Source organism: Lepeophtheirus salmonis, chromosome 1, assembly GCF_016086655.4.
Source record: "Lepeophtheirus salmonis chromosome 1, UVic_Lsal_1.4, whole genome shotgun sequence".
NCBI classification, from domain to species: domain Eukaryota; kingdom Metazoa; phylum Arthropoda; class Copepoda; order Siphonostomatoida; family Caligidae; genus Lepeophtheirus; species Lepeophtheirus salmonis.
This window is the reverse complement of record NC_052131.2, coordinates 22291786-22309673: the sequence shown is the minus strand read 5'-3', so window position 1 is coordinate 22309673 and position 17888 is coordinate 22291786. Positions and strand designations below refer to the sequence as shown.

The window sequence follows — 17888 nt, the reverse complement described above, 5'->3', positions numbered from 1 at the left end:
AAATATAACCGAGTCTCTCTCCTCACAAGAGTTTCATTGAAAAAATTATTCCTAACAAATGGAAAGGTTCTGAAATTTGAATTTAAAGATTTAATAGAGACTTTTTACGGTTGTGACAAATAAACGCACAACGCTAACAAAGTGTACTACATTCTATAACTTAAATACCTAAATCTAGGTAATGTTGTCTATTCATTTTGACGTCTTCTGAAAATGTTTTATAAATAACTATATATCTAGCATTGTTAATGAACAAAAATCAACTTTGGTTCAAATTAGTTCGCTCTGTTTAACTCTGAAGATTAAACATTAACCTAAAATTCATACCTGTTTCTATTTACAACTCTAAGTATAACAAAACTTGCCAAGTAACATGATTATGGATAAAGATGTGACAAGGGTTGACATCTCCGTGAGAGTTTAAACCACACCAGAGATAATTTCATAAAAATTAAAATATCTATGAACGACGACAAATTTGCTAAAAAATATTACTATAGTCACTATGTTGGCAAACAATATGCTTGAATTTTCAACATTGGGAATAATCGATATTAATAAGCAAGGATAGTATGTTTGTTTGGTCAATCTTGGAGAGCTCATCTTTAACAATGAGCGGTTGTGGATTAAACACAGAGCGTCATAATAAAATATATATCTATATTAGTAAAGCAAAGTTCATGGACGCCTAATAACTTCGAGAAATGCTATGTATTTCTATTGTTTATTAGTTTGACTAGTGTTTCCCAAAAAGAAATACCCTCCCTGGGGGTCTAGCTTTGATCTAGGGGCCGGTAATACGAAAAGAGACGATTGAGAGCAGTAGAGCAAAAAACGGCGATTACACATTATTATATAAAAGAAACATAATGATTGACAAAATTAATAAAATGTGACTAAAAGATAGCAGCAATGAATATGTTGAATATCATTCGGTTGATAAGATATAAGTACGTTATATCGAGATTATTATTGGTGCCTTTATATTTTATCTTATACTCTGTATACTACTGTATACTACCTTAAATCTTAAGCAAGTAAAAAACTAAAAACTTACCTAAAATAAATACTTAAGCTTTAGTTAGAAACTAAACTAAAAACCAAATTATGTACCCTAAAACTTCAAGCATTTACTACAAGGACGTCAATAATTATAAAGCTTTATTAAGAGTCTAGAAACCTTACACGGGGGCAAACTTATACAATGAGCCAAAGAACTACATTGAGCTAACTCCAAAGCTTAAAATATTATACTTTTATATATATATTTTTTCATTTGGGGGGGGCAGGTCATTCCGATCCTATCAACACTCAAACCCATATACAAAGGGTGAACATCATAAGCACAATGATTTATATGAAATATAGACCACCGCCCTTTCCTTCATATAATTATCCCTTCATACACAAATAAAATCCAAGAGATTACACCCTTTTTATAATTTGAAACACAATTAAAACTGGCAGGCTTAGAGAGGGGGTGCTAGAAGTTAGAAGTATGCCATATGAAACAATAACAATTTCTTCCTATCTTATTGTATTGAAACACAAATAAAAAAGAAATGAGAAGACTACTTGAGCCGAATAGAGAAACACAAATAAAAAAAAATTCTCGTACAACGGGAACGTACCAAGTTGTGAACCCCAAACACAATGATTTACCTTATTATATCATTGTTGTTGAGTAACTATTAAAAAGGTGTTTCACTTTCCAAATCAAAATCCCCGGGTATCAGCTTGAAATTTTTTGGGAAACCCTAAATTAAACCAACATAAACTTTTATATTTGATTCACGCTCACAGGGATTCGCACTTTTCCACATCTCTAATATTGCAAACTGATCGATGTTAAATATACCACAGCTTTGCTACAGAAAAACTATCTACTACTTTGAAGGAATGAAATTATAATCGGTATATATATAAAATAGAGTGTGTGTGTCCTTTATAGGTACCCACACCGTTGGATCTTGGATGTTTAAATTTTACATGGGTACCACTTTTTACCTTGGTCAGTCTAAGACAGTGTGGCGATTTTCGAGGGGTCATATAAGCGTAAGGGGGATAAATGCTATCTATACCCAAAACACAACAATCGATTTTTTGGACATCAAAGAGACTAAATAGGTGGTTGAATTATAAATCAAAAAGTGATTGGCGTCCCAAACAGTCAACTATTCGAATAACTACATTTTCTAAATTTATTCTAAATAAAATAAAAAATTCTAGAAAAAAAAAATCTGTAAAAATTGCAATTTCGTATAATTCAGGAGCAAAAAAGAAAAAAAAACATCCAATTAAATATTAGATTCGTAAAGAAAGTAAAGTTTGTAGAAATTAGTCTGGAGATTCGTTTGCATATAAATTTGACAAATAAAAATTCATGTTTAACTGAAATATCTGTCATTTTCTTAATAATTCTTCATTTTTTATCTCTTTTTTTTTTCATCAAACGTCAATTATACATTTTTTAAGAAAAGGGCTGATATGATGAGAACTTATGGATTATCTTAGGTAAGCGGATTAACATAGTGTGATTAGCATATATAGTATACAATATAGTCAATTTCCCGCTCCATTATTATTATTATAGCAATAGAAGTAGAATTATCAGTATCTTTTTCGACAACAACAAAACATCAACATGTCTCTTGCCTACCCCCCTCCATCAACAATTTCAAGTGAAGAAAGTGAAGGTCGTAAAGACATTCAACTTAAAATTATTATGATTATTTAATATTAATAATAATACAGGTGTGCGCGTCTAAAACTGAACACTCCTTTAAATTTTACGGCTTGAGGGCTTGACGAGGGTCCCCTTGTAGATCTTAAGGCCAAGATCTTTCTTAACTAGCCGATCCATGGTCCTTCTGCTGACGTTGAACTCTCTGGAGAACCTGCTGACGGTTCTTGCCTCTCTTGTCCTCAACAGACTTTTTCACGGCAGCAACCATTTCGTCCGACCTTCGAGGCCTTGACTTAGATCTTGTGGTCACCTCAGGAGTCCCTTTGGCTACCAGGCTGTAAATGGTGGTGCGGCTGCAGTTCAGAACCTTGGCAATTTCGGTGGGAGCTTTTCCCCGCGCGGAAAGTAATTTAATAGGTATAACCAGTTTTTTATGCATGCATCACAATTTTCTTATCTTGTTAAATAAATAAAAAATTACTAATAAAGGCAAGGGTATGTAAAATATAAATGTACATAAAATATTTTGTAATAAATGTATGTACATATAAAATTTAACAAGTTTTATAACTCATTTTTATTTATTCCTCTAATGTTACTATTATTATTATATTGTTTACTTTGATGATTCAAGTGGAAAGATGATTTTAATGAAAGAAAAGAAAGAGAAAGAAAGAAAGGGAAAAAATCCTTGGTTACTATTCCTATTTTCTCTGATTAAATATAAACATGGATCTAGGTATGTAAACATATAAAAAGATTGATTTACAACGCACACTGTTTGTACAAAGATATATATTTCTACTTCGTGCAGATATTTAAAGATTTAATTGTTTGTGCGTGTTTTCATGTGTAGCAAAGACAGGCTTTATGTTAGCTATTCCTTTGTTGTTTTCTAATGATGCTTGAGGAACTACATACAAATAATCACTCTCAAAGAAGGGATATCCAGGGCCGTCCTCAGGGGTGTAGCCCCTACCGTAAAGATCCAAATTCCCCAAAAGATTAATTCTATACAATATTTAATTTTTTTTTCCAAAAAAAATAATTTCCTGTGAATAACTATGGATTGTTGAATTTTTTTGTGAACAACTGTGGATTTTTTTTATGAATGTTATAAAAATCATAGTTTTACGACTCATGAATCAGGATTGGGGAAAAATCAATCGAGACTAAAAAAAAAAAAAAAAAGATACATGGATTGAGACCGAAAAATATTGGTCCACGATTTTAAATTTGTCAAGTTTCGGTCTACAGTCTGAGATCGCTTATTATAAGCAATAAAAAAGGTTTAGGTCTTAGTCTGTAATGAATAAGAATAAATTATATTGGATGTTAAACATATTTAAAATGGACTTATTCTCCTTGCGTATTATATAATAATTACTTATTAAAATTAGTCAATTAATCTACCTAATTATTTTTAAATTTTTTTCACGCAACCTTATATTGATTATTTATTAAATATTTATAAGAAAATTAAAAGTTAAACTGAGAAAATCGATCAAAGCCGAAGTTATTTCTACGGTAAATCCTTTCATAGTGTACGAGTTCGGACACATTGCCGAAAGCCATTTTGCAGAAAAGACACCTTGCCAAAGGACTCCTTTGCTGAACAGACACTTTGCCGAATGGCAATTTGCCGAATTTTATAATAAATATATTTGATGATGATTCATTCTCCAATACTATGTAATTAAGATTCCCCCCATTCATGTTACTCCAAAATTAAAAGATTATATCTTTAATTATTAGTCACAAATTTCAATAATTAAATGTTCATTTTTATTGATTTGCATAATTATGAAGATGCTTCAAAAGTTGGTTCGAACCAAAATTAGAACCGTTTTATCAAAAATCATGACAAAATCATACAGCATTATTTCTCTTCCTTTGCAAAAAACCAATAGCTGTTGAAACTAAATTATTCCAAGAAATAATATATTTACATGATTTATTTCTATAACCTTTGTTAAATTTAATGAAAGAAAAAAAGTACTTAACAGAATATTATATTCAACATAAATAATGCATAAGGATGAATAAATCTTAAAACGTATGAAGATTCCAAGCAATGTTTCAAATATTCCATCTGGATTATAATTAAGAGTAATGTAGATCCTTCTATTTATACTAGAACATTTTTTGGATATCGGCATTATTTAACTCCTAATCACTTTTTTTTTCTTGCTAAGCTCTCTTCCTTCTTAAGAGCGTCTATTACTTTCCATATGTTGGGATGAATACGACTAACAGAGCTTTTTAAAGCTTTCTGAAATCCTTTTACATTATAGCTTGAGGCCTTTCGTAATTATTCCAAATTTCAATAGGAATACTCACCGTCGGTTGTCTCTACAACCTTGTACTCTTCCAATGTAATTCGCTCCAAAGTAAGAAACAAATTCTTGCGGTATATCATCGTCATCGGTGAGCTCTATAAACCTATCAATTACCGGGAGAAATTCCAAGGCTGTAATGTACTTGACTTTATTATAAAATTTGAATTGCTTAGCTATCTCACTTTTAAGTCCACATCTACAATGTGCCGATGACTTTTTTTTTGCCCAAATGTAAACCACTGATGTTAGAAGTCGGAGAAAGTTTCACTGAATGCCTTTTTTAAATGATCCATTTATGTTCCTGGACTCAATATTGGGTGTAGACTCTATAAGATGTTTAAAAAACTTATGATAAATATCTTTAGATTTCCCCACCAATAAAACGAATAAACGTGGTATACTAGTCTCATAATTGGCAATATGCAGGGTGAACAATTGATAAAATATTTGTGGACTACATTTGAATATCCCATAACATCCCACTTTTTTTACTCTTGCAAGGTCTTCTAGGCCACTTTGTGTTCCAAATACTTCAATTCTATTGAAATACATTCTATTGCAGTACATACGTACTGCAATTGACCAAATTAGATATTTACAAGAAGTGTCGAATATTTTTTTAAAGATGTTTCTATAGTAATTAAATATGTATATATGAACATTTATTCAATTAATTAGTTAACTGATGGAAATTAACACTCACAAAGGACAATTGTTAGAAATGAAGTTACATTTTTTTTTCTATATTTCTTCCAATGTCCATCTGATAACTATAACCACAATGAAAATAAGAATCACAAATGAATATATCGAGACACCTGGCTAACATCTACAATAAGTTTTATGATATATTAGGCGCGCCAGGATGCAATTTCATAAGTATTTTATACTGAAGTCGAGATATCTGATACTATTGATGAAATAATTCAGATTTTTATTATTTAATTTATGATGATTCATCATTCATAAAACGTTAGTAGTGTATCATAAATGTTACATTAAATTTATCTATATAACTTTTGTTTTTAATTTAAGAAATATAAATTATCCGTGGACCCGAGAAGTGATTCGACCATCTTATATTAATGAATGAATAGTTAAAATTGACACCTGATAAAAATAATACTTATGAACTGTTGTTCTGTGGAAATAATACCTCTGAATATGAAATAGTAATTAGAAAAAAAATGTATGTGGATTTTTTTAATGTCAACCATCACCCTTATCACAAATAGGACTGTAAATTATTCAAATAAAAAGCTTCATCTCATTTTTTCATTATATTAAAGTTGTGCATTATTTGTTTAATGCCATTTGCATGTAGTACAAAATCCGAACTTGTACAAAACATATATGTAGAGTCAAATCCGAATAAGTACAGCGTTTGGACGTAATTTGTTAGTAGAAAATTCTTGAAAAAATACAAACAGAAAAATACTAATATTTGTCGAATCTTTCCCCGAGTTTTCTTATAGTTTTTATCTATTTTATTATTCGTTAGAAGAAGACTCAAAGGGTTGACACTCCCAAGGCTTAGGAAATATATTAATAATAATCCTTGTTATTAGGAGTTATTAGGCATCAACGAGCATAAATGCATAATAATATAGAGGATAATTTTCCTAGAAATCCTGAGTATTAGTCTCCATATTTCATAAGCACACTCACACCTTTATAATAAAATAGTAATAACACCAGCTTAATATTTATGCTTTAATGTGACGAGATGAGCCAGGAATTACTATAAGTAGCTCGTTGCTAAACCTTATCTAAAATCAATTTAATTCTTTTACTTCTCTTTTTTTTTCTTAATAAGCACCTAAGAGACTTCATTCATTTTTACATACCGTTTTTATTCAACTCTATACTTATACTTTGTGATGTAAATAGTGTGCATTTTTAGGTCGTTTTTTTGGAACTGATAATATGGAGAATGAATTTTCTTTTGCTCAGCTGTTTTCGTTATTAAATGACTCCTTAGTATTGAACTTCCTTTCCTAAATAGATTCAAAACCTGATGTATATAATGGAGAGTAACCTTGAGGATTTGTTACAGAGTTATAATACTAAGTCCTTGTTGTACTCAGAGTACGATTGAAAATCGACATCGGATTAATTCTTGCCACTGTCCTTGTTTAGTTCCCCTCTACCACCCCCACGCTCCTCCCTCGTACCAGATTACGTCATGACGGACACACTCCATTGTAATGCCATTTCATAGATCAAGTATCTATGGTAAACTCAAAAATGAATTAGGGACATTTAGATACAAACAAACTTTGTTTTATTAATATAGATATGCTTTGAAATTAATTGCAAATTGTCTTGCAGTTAGCGTTTTAGGTACTAATATATATCACCTTGGATATTACAAACAATCTACAACTCAGTATTTACGTTTATCTAGCTTTGACTGTATGTATTGTTGGGTGCTTGGAGCTTGTGTAAAAGGACTAAATTTCTGTAAAGTTATCAAAATGATAATCATTACTTGTATGTTATTACTAATTTAACGTATCTTTTTTGAGATCTGGGTTGATATATATTATCTACTGTGAATGGATGTATTTCTATCTATTTATTTATAAGTATAAATAGGTCCTAATTTAATTCCATTTTTCAAAAAGGAAAATGCATGGAAATGATTATGTAGAAGTGTTATTAATGGTGTGTGTATAAATGTAAGTTATTTTTTTATAAATTTACTAATTGTAGAAATTATCTGAGGATTACTACGTCATAAAATAACTGTTACTATGTAGATAGGTATACATCTGTGATGAATTAACAAAAAAACAATCTTGTACAAAATATAAAAAAAAAGAATATAATGCCAATTAATTATTTTACTTCATGATACATTATATTTGCGATCCAATATTTAACTTTCAGAGTGTTAAGATCAAATCGTCGCATTTAAAAAAAAAACACTTGAAATTGTCAGTAAGGCCACAGTTTTCGCTGGATTTCATTGAAAATTGTCTTTAATTGTAAATATGAATGTTGAAAAAGAGTTGATTTGACGTAACGGCCTTGATACGGGAACGGAAGGAGGAGTAGGTATTGAGGTGGTAGTTCCTGGTATGTTGGTCAATGTAACCTAGATAGCGTGAGATGTTAGTTTTATTTGAGATTCATAGTAGCCCCAGACAAAATAATCCATTGGATTAAGATGCAGAAAGCTGGGTGCTATGTTTTCTTCACAATGAAGTCATAGCAGTGCTAACTCAGCCACTTAAGCTACTTGTTAAGACATGAAAAGGTGCTGAGTCTTTTTACCAGAACGAAGGCCTATATCCAGGGACGTTTTGGATCCAAGGAAGTACAATTTCCTCCATCACCTTAAGTATCATTCTTCGTCACAGTGCAATGCCGTTCATCTTTTGTTCATTCATCTCCTTTATATCAGGAGCAGCTGTCGCCATGAACTAAGGTTTATTCATACTAAAAAGTTTCTGCCAACAAAAAAGAGACACCATATGACAGCTACATCATAACAAAATGGTGTGAGCACGCAAGCTCCGATTAGATTTTAACGCCCTGCACATAATTTTAGCTTTTAAACTGTTACCAGATGCACTATATATAGTATTCCATGATGTATATCATAAACATATTATGATCCAAGAAATAACTTGTAGTCGTATTAAGGAAATGTTACAGGACACAGGTGTGCGTATCGAACATGTACACAAACTGAACTGTATATTGTACTCATTTATGTAAATCATATAAATATTTTTATATCATGAAATAATTATGTAGTTGTATTACTGAAATATAGCAGGCGTGTGCATGTATACAAAGAACACTACTTCTGTTTCTTTAATTGGTCTTGTATGTATTTGATGATTCATCTGTATTTATAGTATATGTTAAGACTTGATAAAATATGAACACTGGTATGTTAAATGATCTTCTTCTTTTTTTTTTTTTTTTTGGTTAGTGAGTGATCTAAAGACTAAAGTACCCACCAGTCATGCCAACATATATTTTTTTTGTCTTTTAGCCGACACCTAATTACTCCAGACAATGATAGGTACTACCGTTAGCATCTTATAATGATATCACATAATTGAAAGTGATATCATTTAATAGTTGAAGCTTTACGATTTTGATAAATATGCAGCTTACTTTCCTCACAACCTCCAGATGAAAGAGTAAGAATCCCATTGGCACGGAATCACCAACACCTCTTGTCCAATTTGCAAAAGCAAATCATGATTATGAACCTTAAAACAGTATCAATGATAATTTCAAGGAGTTTGAAGAGTATATAACGATGTCCTGGGGTTAAAAGTAAGGTCTTTAGGGGGGATGATTTGTATGAGATAATCTCTAAAAGCATGGATGTAGTCAAATGTGAACTCCAATATCATCTTACCATAGATTGAAGAAAATTGTCCAGATAGGGCCTTTATTTTGATAATAAGACGGCTCCTTGTTCCATACTTCCAAGAAAATGTATTTGATTTAAGATACGTATATTTGCCCCAATATGGTCTCTCAAATAAAATCGATCAATTTCTCATTCTTTGATTGTGACGATCAATTTGGGTAGTTCAAGTGCAATTAATGACTCACCCAAAGGGTTAATTAGAATCATTTTTTCATAGAATTGGATGATAATTCGTATAAGAATACAAATGGAATTCATATTTCTATTTTGAAAAAATCGTCATGGCTTGCTTTTTTGCTCACGGGCCACATCTCTGTAATGTTGTTATTAGAAATACGGCCATATTGTTTATACATAATTAATATATATGCTATAAAGGCATTTAATTCAATTATTAAATAATAAGGACCGTCAGAATCTGTCTGTAAATTTAAATTCTCCTGCACCATTGACTCCCTGCAATTGTATTATGATTATATTAAGAATATATTTGTAGTTGAATATTATGTAGGTACTAATAATGTAACCATATTAGTATTGACTCTATTTGAAAAGAAACTTTATATTCAAACTACCTCCATCTGTATGCTTTACATACTCAAATCATATGCCTCAATAAATGATTTTTTCAATATTAGAAGATTCCTCATTGAAATAATATATGGATTCATAAATCATTAATAAAGCCTCCTCTAACCACCACTTAAATTCAATTATAAATTTACATTTCCCAGTGTCAATGATTAAAAAATAATAACATTCCCTCACATTTCATACAAATTATGTAAAAAAAAAATATGCAATATACAAAAATAAAACTTGGGAAAGAAAGATCACAGAAAAAAGGAAATTTCAAAATGGCGAATAATCGCTTACTATGTAGCACAGTGATACCTTACTAGCACAAAAATATAGATTGTATTATGTTGTCAGCTGTCAAGATTTCTCCTTCTCACCCCCTAATCTGTTTTCGGAACGTTGATTCTTAGAATTATAATTATCCCTTATCGAGCTGTGAACACTTTTCAAGATTAATTGAATACTAATTCCATACTTGATTTTCTGCAAAGAAGGAGTATTAACTAAAAATAAATAGTCTTATAATACTCTAGTAATACATTTTTGATTTTGGAATTTTTTCAAACAAAAATTCCTTAGCTGTTCACAATAAATGAAACTTTTGGAAAAAAAATTTCAAAAATTAAATCATTCGGAAAAGAAAAAGCAAAATCCACACTTATAAAAAAGAAGAAATGTTTTTGTGCAAAAAAATTCTTAAATCCACAGTTGCTCACAATAAATGAAATATTTTGGAAAAAAATTCAAATAAAAGTTTTTTGAAAAAAAATATATATTTTTTTTAAATAAGTGGGGATATTTGAATTTTTTTGTTCCTTAAAATTGAAAAATATTACTTATTCACAAAAAAATTAATAATTTTTGGAAAAAAAAATAAAAAAGTTTTCGAAAAAAAGTGAAATGGCAAAAAAAAATATATTATATTTTTGGGGAAAAATTAAATAATAAATATTACAAAAATTCATTTAATCGTAAACTATTAACGAAAAATTATTTATTTGTCAAAAAATTTGGGAACTTAATTTTGTGGAAATTTAAGGTGGCAATCAGCCCCTCCAGCACACCCCCTATGGACACCCCTGACTACTGTATTTGTTTATTTCTTCTGGTCTATCCTTTTTTAGTGTATTCCGTGATATAGTTTTGTCCTCATAAGAAACTGTAATATTTCTCGTTGGTATTGTTTTCTTATTGTTAGAGTTAGTGGCATTATTTAAGAAGGGATTTTGTAAGACAAAATACATTTGAGAAAGGAAAAAAAATAGAAAAAAAGGTTTTAAAATTTATATAATATACTCATATGTCAGATATGCATCAAAGAGTTGAGGGAATAATCAAAAAATGCAAAAATAATTAGATTTTAGCAAAGAAAAATCAACATGTTTTCCATATTACACATTAGGGAGTTTCTTTTTTTTTTTCAATTCAAATGTTCAAGTCCCCGGATAACAAACCGTCCCTTTGATTAAAAATAAATACACCGGGCTAAGTTTGAACATAATTGAAGAAAGTTTAGAGGTAGCTCAACGACCTCGAAGTTTTGAAAATTCATATTTTTTCAAAACAAGTAACTTTTTTTTCGATTATTGTGAAAACGGTTCACGATACAGCTTATAATGTTTTATAATTTTTATAAGATGATTAAATTTACTCTAAGGAATATGTATAAAAATATTTATAATGTGAATTAAAATGCTAAATAGTTAAAGATATTTTTATGTTATCCCTTTTTTTACTATAAAATATATATGTAATATTTTCATTTCGTTGTATTGTTAAAGTCTTGTTTAAAGTATTGTTAAAATACAATTGGTAAATTATATGTTAAATTCAGTTATGTTTAGAGATAACACAGCGGCTTTACAAAAATTTAAAATTTATAAAAAAAAAGGATTTAATAGCAAATTATTACAGATATTTTATCTTTTTTTGTTTTCTGTGATACATATTTTAAAATCTTGACATGAGATAATTTATATCATAAAAATTATCATTTTTATGATATAAATTTTTATTTAATATTATTTAATTAACATAGAAAGAAATGGTTCTTTTTCCCCCTTAGTATGCCTGAAATATTAGGGTAGCTTACATCCATATGTATATTTTTATTTTTTTTCAAGACTGGATACATCTTTCAATGCTCTTCAACGTCTTGTACAATGAATTAAAGCTGGGATTTGTTACATAGTTGTTAATGAACTATTGTATTACTGATATTATTGTACATAACACCCTAATACATATGAATATAAAATTGTTATTAATGAACAGTTGTTCCAAATAGATCTTTTGGAAATATATCTTTGAAAACGATGCATGACCATCAATTCAATAAAAATAAAGTCGATAAAATTCTTGAACGAATGAATGATCAATCCATCACTAAATAAAATATGTTCGAAATCCAATATCTTATTTATTTTTTCAAAATCATTTTATATTGGTAAAATTAATTGATGTGTGTCTTTTTGTTCATGACAACATAAAAGTTAGTAAAGACGACTCTGGATATGATTTGAATTCTTCAAAGTGTTAATTAATTGTCTTTCATTTATATACAACAAAATTTATGTTTTGTAACCCCCGTTGGCTCAGATCCACGTTTATTATTGTTATTTATCTCTTAAAATACAAAAAATGCCATATATGCCTTCAACCCTAATTGGATTGGTCTTTGCACCCTTTTGTAATAAATAACTTTTTAGAGTTTAATTTAGACCGATATTTATATTTTGAAGTGAACTAAGAGAGTAGACTTAATTCATTCCTTGAGTAGGACCTGGGAATCTATCCATGCATATATTACAATGACTATATTCAAGGGTTGAAAAAACTATAAAATGATCCATTCACTTTCAGATAGAAGGCTCTAGATGGGAAATATAAAATAAAGAAATGTTAATTATGTACTACTAGAATATTAAATTATAGCCATACAACTTAAATGTATGACAATTTGATGTATAAATGGGATCTATATTTGACAAGAGCCCAGACATAAGATCATTCTTAATTAATTAAGACCATAATAAGTGTAACTCTATGCTCCCCAAGATTTATGGCCAAAGGAAGATAGAGGGAATCGAATATGATACTTCTAACTTGATTATCCATTCAGAATTCCCTAATCCACGAGAGTCGACAAGATTAAAATTCACCCAAGCCATCTCTGTTTAAAGTTCAAATGACGTCATTTTACTTGAAAATATATATGATGTCATTTTATAAACAATTTATCTTTAAAATCGGTCTAGACCGAACTAGACCGAATTTTTCCTTTGGAGATTGGTCCAGACCGAGCTTTCAAGTTGGATCGAACTAATTTGGTCCAAAAAAAAGAATATAACAGTCTCAGACCGATCTAGGATTTCCAGAACGAAACCCATAACTACTAAACATGTGACATAATATACATTTGCAAAAAAGTATTTTAAGGTTTTTCCAGCCTTCAGAATTTAAGGAGCTTCATCAGAGAAAATTTTCTAAATTGTAACCAGGGAGGACATTTCGAAGGGTATCATTGACTTACTTTTCAGAAGCTTTCCGTGCATTTTTCATCCAATAATAACAATAGTGCATAATCCAAAGTCATTAAATGAGGGGGTGATATGATTGGCTCTGTAGATTTTCCAAAAGGACATTGGCCAAAAAGCAAACCTTGGTATCTCTTGTCTCCTCAAGGCCAATCAGATAACTCGGATTTTATCTTTGACATTGTTTCATTATAAATCGGTCCAAAATCATTTTTTCTAAGAGTGGATGAGTCGGGGAGGGTGACAATGCTTACAATAATGTTTTTCAATCATTATTCAATGCTCTGTTATCCAGTTTGTTTAATGGGGTGTCTGCTGCTAAGACATATTCAAATCTGCACAAAGAATTTTCCTTTTCGAGGTTTCGGTTTTAAGGGTAATCCAATTGTTTTCTCTGAAATTGAAGTTTGTTATTGAGCTTAAAGGTGAAAAAATGTTACATTTTTTATCAGCTTCGATTCTTTTTTGATAAGAATTACACAGTCAGCAGTGAGAACAAAAGGAGTATCTATATTTTCATTGATTTCACTAATCCATTTAGTTCGCAGAGATTAAGACATCTTCAAGTCAGAAGTTAACTTAATTTGACAATTTATTATGTATATAATTTTTTCAGGATTCAAGTTAAATTGCACACCCAATCATAGTTAGGGAAAATTTGGCTCCTTTGTTAAAAGATTCAAGAGAGAGTATTCAACAAACAATTTTGCCACAAATATCCCCTTCTTTTTATCTGCTGTTATAGGAAATTTTGCTTCCTCAAATATTCAATCCTGTATTCATAACCCTGATTGCATCATATACATAGTTTTCCCTCCAAAAAGATAATGTTTTTATCGTTTTTTCCGCCTAATGAAGGAAGGGTTTACAGGTAGATTTTCCCTGGAAAAATATTATGAAAGCTGTTGTGTAATCTAAATAAAATCCAAATTTTCTACATTTATTTTATACTTGTCTGGAAAAATGAGCAATTTTCAAACAAAAAATGCAAAATGAGGTATTTTTTGAGCAATTGAGCAATCACTCACAAATTTTAAGTCTACTAATATTCTTAAACCATGCTCATATCCCATTGCACGATATAGGCTATTCAAATGTGCAATTTTTGACGAATAAGAAGGATCTGCTACTTTTTACTTCCCATAACCTGAAACATGAACCTTTAACAAAGTGTGTTTAGGTCCAAATCTTCTGGAGGCTCCAAAAATAGAAACTAAAGATAAGAACAAACTTCATTTTTTTTGTGTATATATACATAAAGGGGCTCTTATTAGAGCTATACATAAATGGATAAGCAATTGTAAATGTATTTAAAGGACATTACATATACATCCCAAATCCTTATTTCAATAGCGACTCATAGGAAATCCAGAGCTTTATATCAAAGGTCATAAATTTTCTTTTGCATTTACAAAGCAACTTGATTTTCTTACTTTTTTAAATACACATAATAGAAATTTTTTCTAATCCCATATTTCCTTTTACTTGAGACCAAAAGAAAACTTCATTTTTCCTCTTTTACTCCAGGCATTCAGTTGTATATAGGAACATCACTACTAAGAAGTAATAATAAACAGTAACATCGTGACTTCTCTATAAATTACATATTATTATCTCAATACTAGCTGGAGTACCTGGAAAATCTAAGGAATGATCTAATTTAATTTCATCCGACTGCCTGATTTTTATTAAATAAGAGTTATCACCAGTGTTGTAAATCCTCTGTATTTTTAGCTGGCAGGTCCAAATGCAGGTCCAAAATCTGGCACATTTTGGTCCAAGAACTCTTGGACAATCTAGGCCTGTTGAGCAGGTGCTGAGTCTTGCTGGAATGTATATGGCTTCCCATCAGTTACTTCATTCATCCCTAGTGAGGCGCATAACTTGTCCCTCCGTGTTGATGACCGCCAGGACCATAACCGAAGCTGGATTCTTTCTTGTCTGGTTGGACCTCATCAGGGTCCATCCATCATTTTTGCGCTTATACTTGGCTTAAATGGTGAAGATTTTTTTATCCGGAAAAAACGCACGTAACACCCTTTGCTCTTTATTTGGTTATTAAGAATATTGCCTTTGCTCATTCTGTCTGCCTTATTCTGCTCTGTTAGTAGATGCTTTGAGGCTCTGATTCTAGAAAAGAAATGAAGGTCAATCCTGATGGTATTTTTGATGCTCCCTTTGTTCATGTTGCAGTCTTAGGGCCGCCTAGCAATTGGTGTATCTGAATGAGTGGTAATTGATCGTTTGAAGGCAGCTATGAACCTTTTAGTCAGGATTATATCAGATCTTGTTGAATGAGATGCTCTCTCAGTCTTTCCTTCCTCAACAAAGGCCTTAATCACGTGATAAACTGTTGATTTAGGATATTTGCAGAAGGAAATTATCTCCTGTTCAGTGTGTCCCGTGCGGCGAGCTTCGATAATGGAAATTCTCCTGACTATTTCCATGCTTGAACAACGAGATACTGAAAAAATCTTTTATTAAATTCGACAGCTAACACATTTAGCTTGTAACAAGTATTAAATTTTTTATCACATAAGTTCTTCAATTCTCATAATTAGCCTTAAAAGTTATTCCGGATTTACCTTGTCTACCCTGTACATTAGTATATACCCTTGAGCAGTATATTTATTTCTACCTAATTTTAATTATCTATAGTTGAAAGCTTAAAATTTTAATTAATTCATCAATAGTATGTAGGATTATAATTGGAGGGTTTTTTTTTGTTCTGTTGTATAATTTTTCCATTTTTTCCATTATTTTTTTCTAGTCCACAACAAAAATCAGCCCCTCCAGCCCCACTCTCTGCAGATCTCCAAAATAGATTTAGAACAATTTATTCTTCCTTGCAACCTCGTTAATAAAGCCTTGCAAATAAAAATTAAATACTTATTTCATTAAATAACTATTGTAAAATAGAAAAATTAATTTTTGTTAAAAAGTAATGAATCAGAAACGCAAAGACAGGGAATTATCCCATCGTCCATTGAAAACTATCTTTTGAGATTTATCTAATTAATCATGAAACTGTGGAAAAGTGAAAGATTTTGTTGAGAATTTTTATTTTTTGGGGTGAAACTTAAAAAAGTGTTCCAAAAAGAATCATCAAGTAAAGAAAGACCTTATTTTTAAATAGAATTTCCTTTTATTCTTTACAAATCTTACTTCCAATCCCATATCTCCATTAATAGTAAATATGGAGGACGGAGCTCTTAATAAATCTCATCAAAGGAATTCATTTTTTGAGGGAGTATTAGTGAAAAAGTTATGATATATTGTCAGTTCCTTCATTGAATCAAAACAACAATAGTTATAATAGAGAGGTTCTGTGATTTTCAAAGTGAATAGTTTATCCATATATTAAGTAATCCATGAATATACACAATTAGATTAAATAAGGTAAATAATATCATTTATTTTTAACCAACAAACAAATAAACTAAAATTTTGAAGATTATATATTTATTCTCAGTAAGAGGCCCTTAAATTTTTAGAAGTAAATGTAACATAAAACGTGCATAATCGACCATAATTTTGTAACAAATTAAGATGTTCATAACTCAATTTGATTTTAGGCGGAGGGTTTGTGCTCTACCGAGTGCCCATTTTAGTTATTGTACCTTCCTTTTTTTAATATGACATGCTGAGCTTTAGTTAAACACGCTATCTTGTTATTTCTTAGTTAAATAGTCACACCGTTTCAAGATATTAAGTGCATATGAAAAAATGAGTCATGGGCAGACAAATAGATAGACATACAAACTTTGGTTTGTAAATATAGATTGGAGTTGTATTGATCCGTAGGATGGGACTTAAAATTGCTCCCGTCCCATATCCTATCCTGCCCTACTAATGTTATTGGTCTGAAAAAAAAAGTCTCAAATTATAAAGCGCCCTCTACAAAGATATCGTTTTCACTAATATTATAGTAAATTTTTCAGTTTATCAATTGAATTAGTTTGGTACAACTTTAAGTATATTTTGCACAAAAAAAAGTAAATTTCTTACATGAGAATAGTTTACTTTACTCAACCCAACATTTATTAGTCTCAAATGTGTGGACTTGATCTTATCATCAAAAACTCGAGACTTGACTCTTTTGGAACAGATACATAGCAATTAAATGTATGTAGAATTGAAATAGTTGGTAATTAAGGGATTTTAGGATTTATTTGGTGATCACTAGGAACATTCGTTGCCATTGATATTCATGTCACCTATTGCATACTTTTTAGCAAAAATGTGGTATACGGTATACTCGTAGACAATATATTTACATATGTAGGAAGGTACTTGTTTTTGTAGGCATGGAATTTCCCTAAGGTTTTTATGCTTAAAAGAAAAAATTC

General features: G+C 30.3%; 1 protein-coding gene and 1 long non-coding RNA gene across 5 annotated transcripts in view; one reads left to right on the top strand and one right to left on the bottom strand.

Annotated features, from left to right (window-relative positions):
• LOC121120880 (ribosomal L1 domain-containing protein CG13096) overlaps positions 1–17888 on the top strand; it is a 143217-nt gene that overhangs the window by 79073 nt on the left and 46256 nt on the right. The window lies entirely within an intron of this gene.
• On the bottom strand, positions 4624–5817 carry LOC139905665 (uncharacterized). Of its 3 annotated transcripts, none has more exons than XR_011780627.1 (3): positions 5729–5817; positions 5208–5656; positions 4624–5156 (listed from the first exon to the last, which is right to left on the bottom strand). It is a non-coding gene; the product is annotated as an uncharacterized lncRNA (long non-coding RNA). The 3 variants fall into 3 exon arrangements; XR_011780626.1 differs by having other exon boundaries at positions 4624–5128; XR_011780625.1 differs by having other exon boundaries at positions 4624–5656.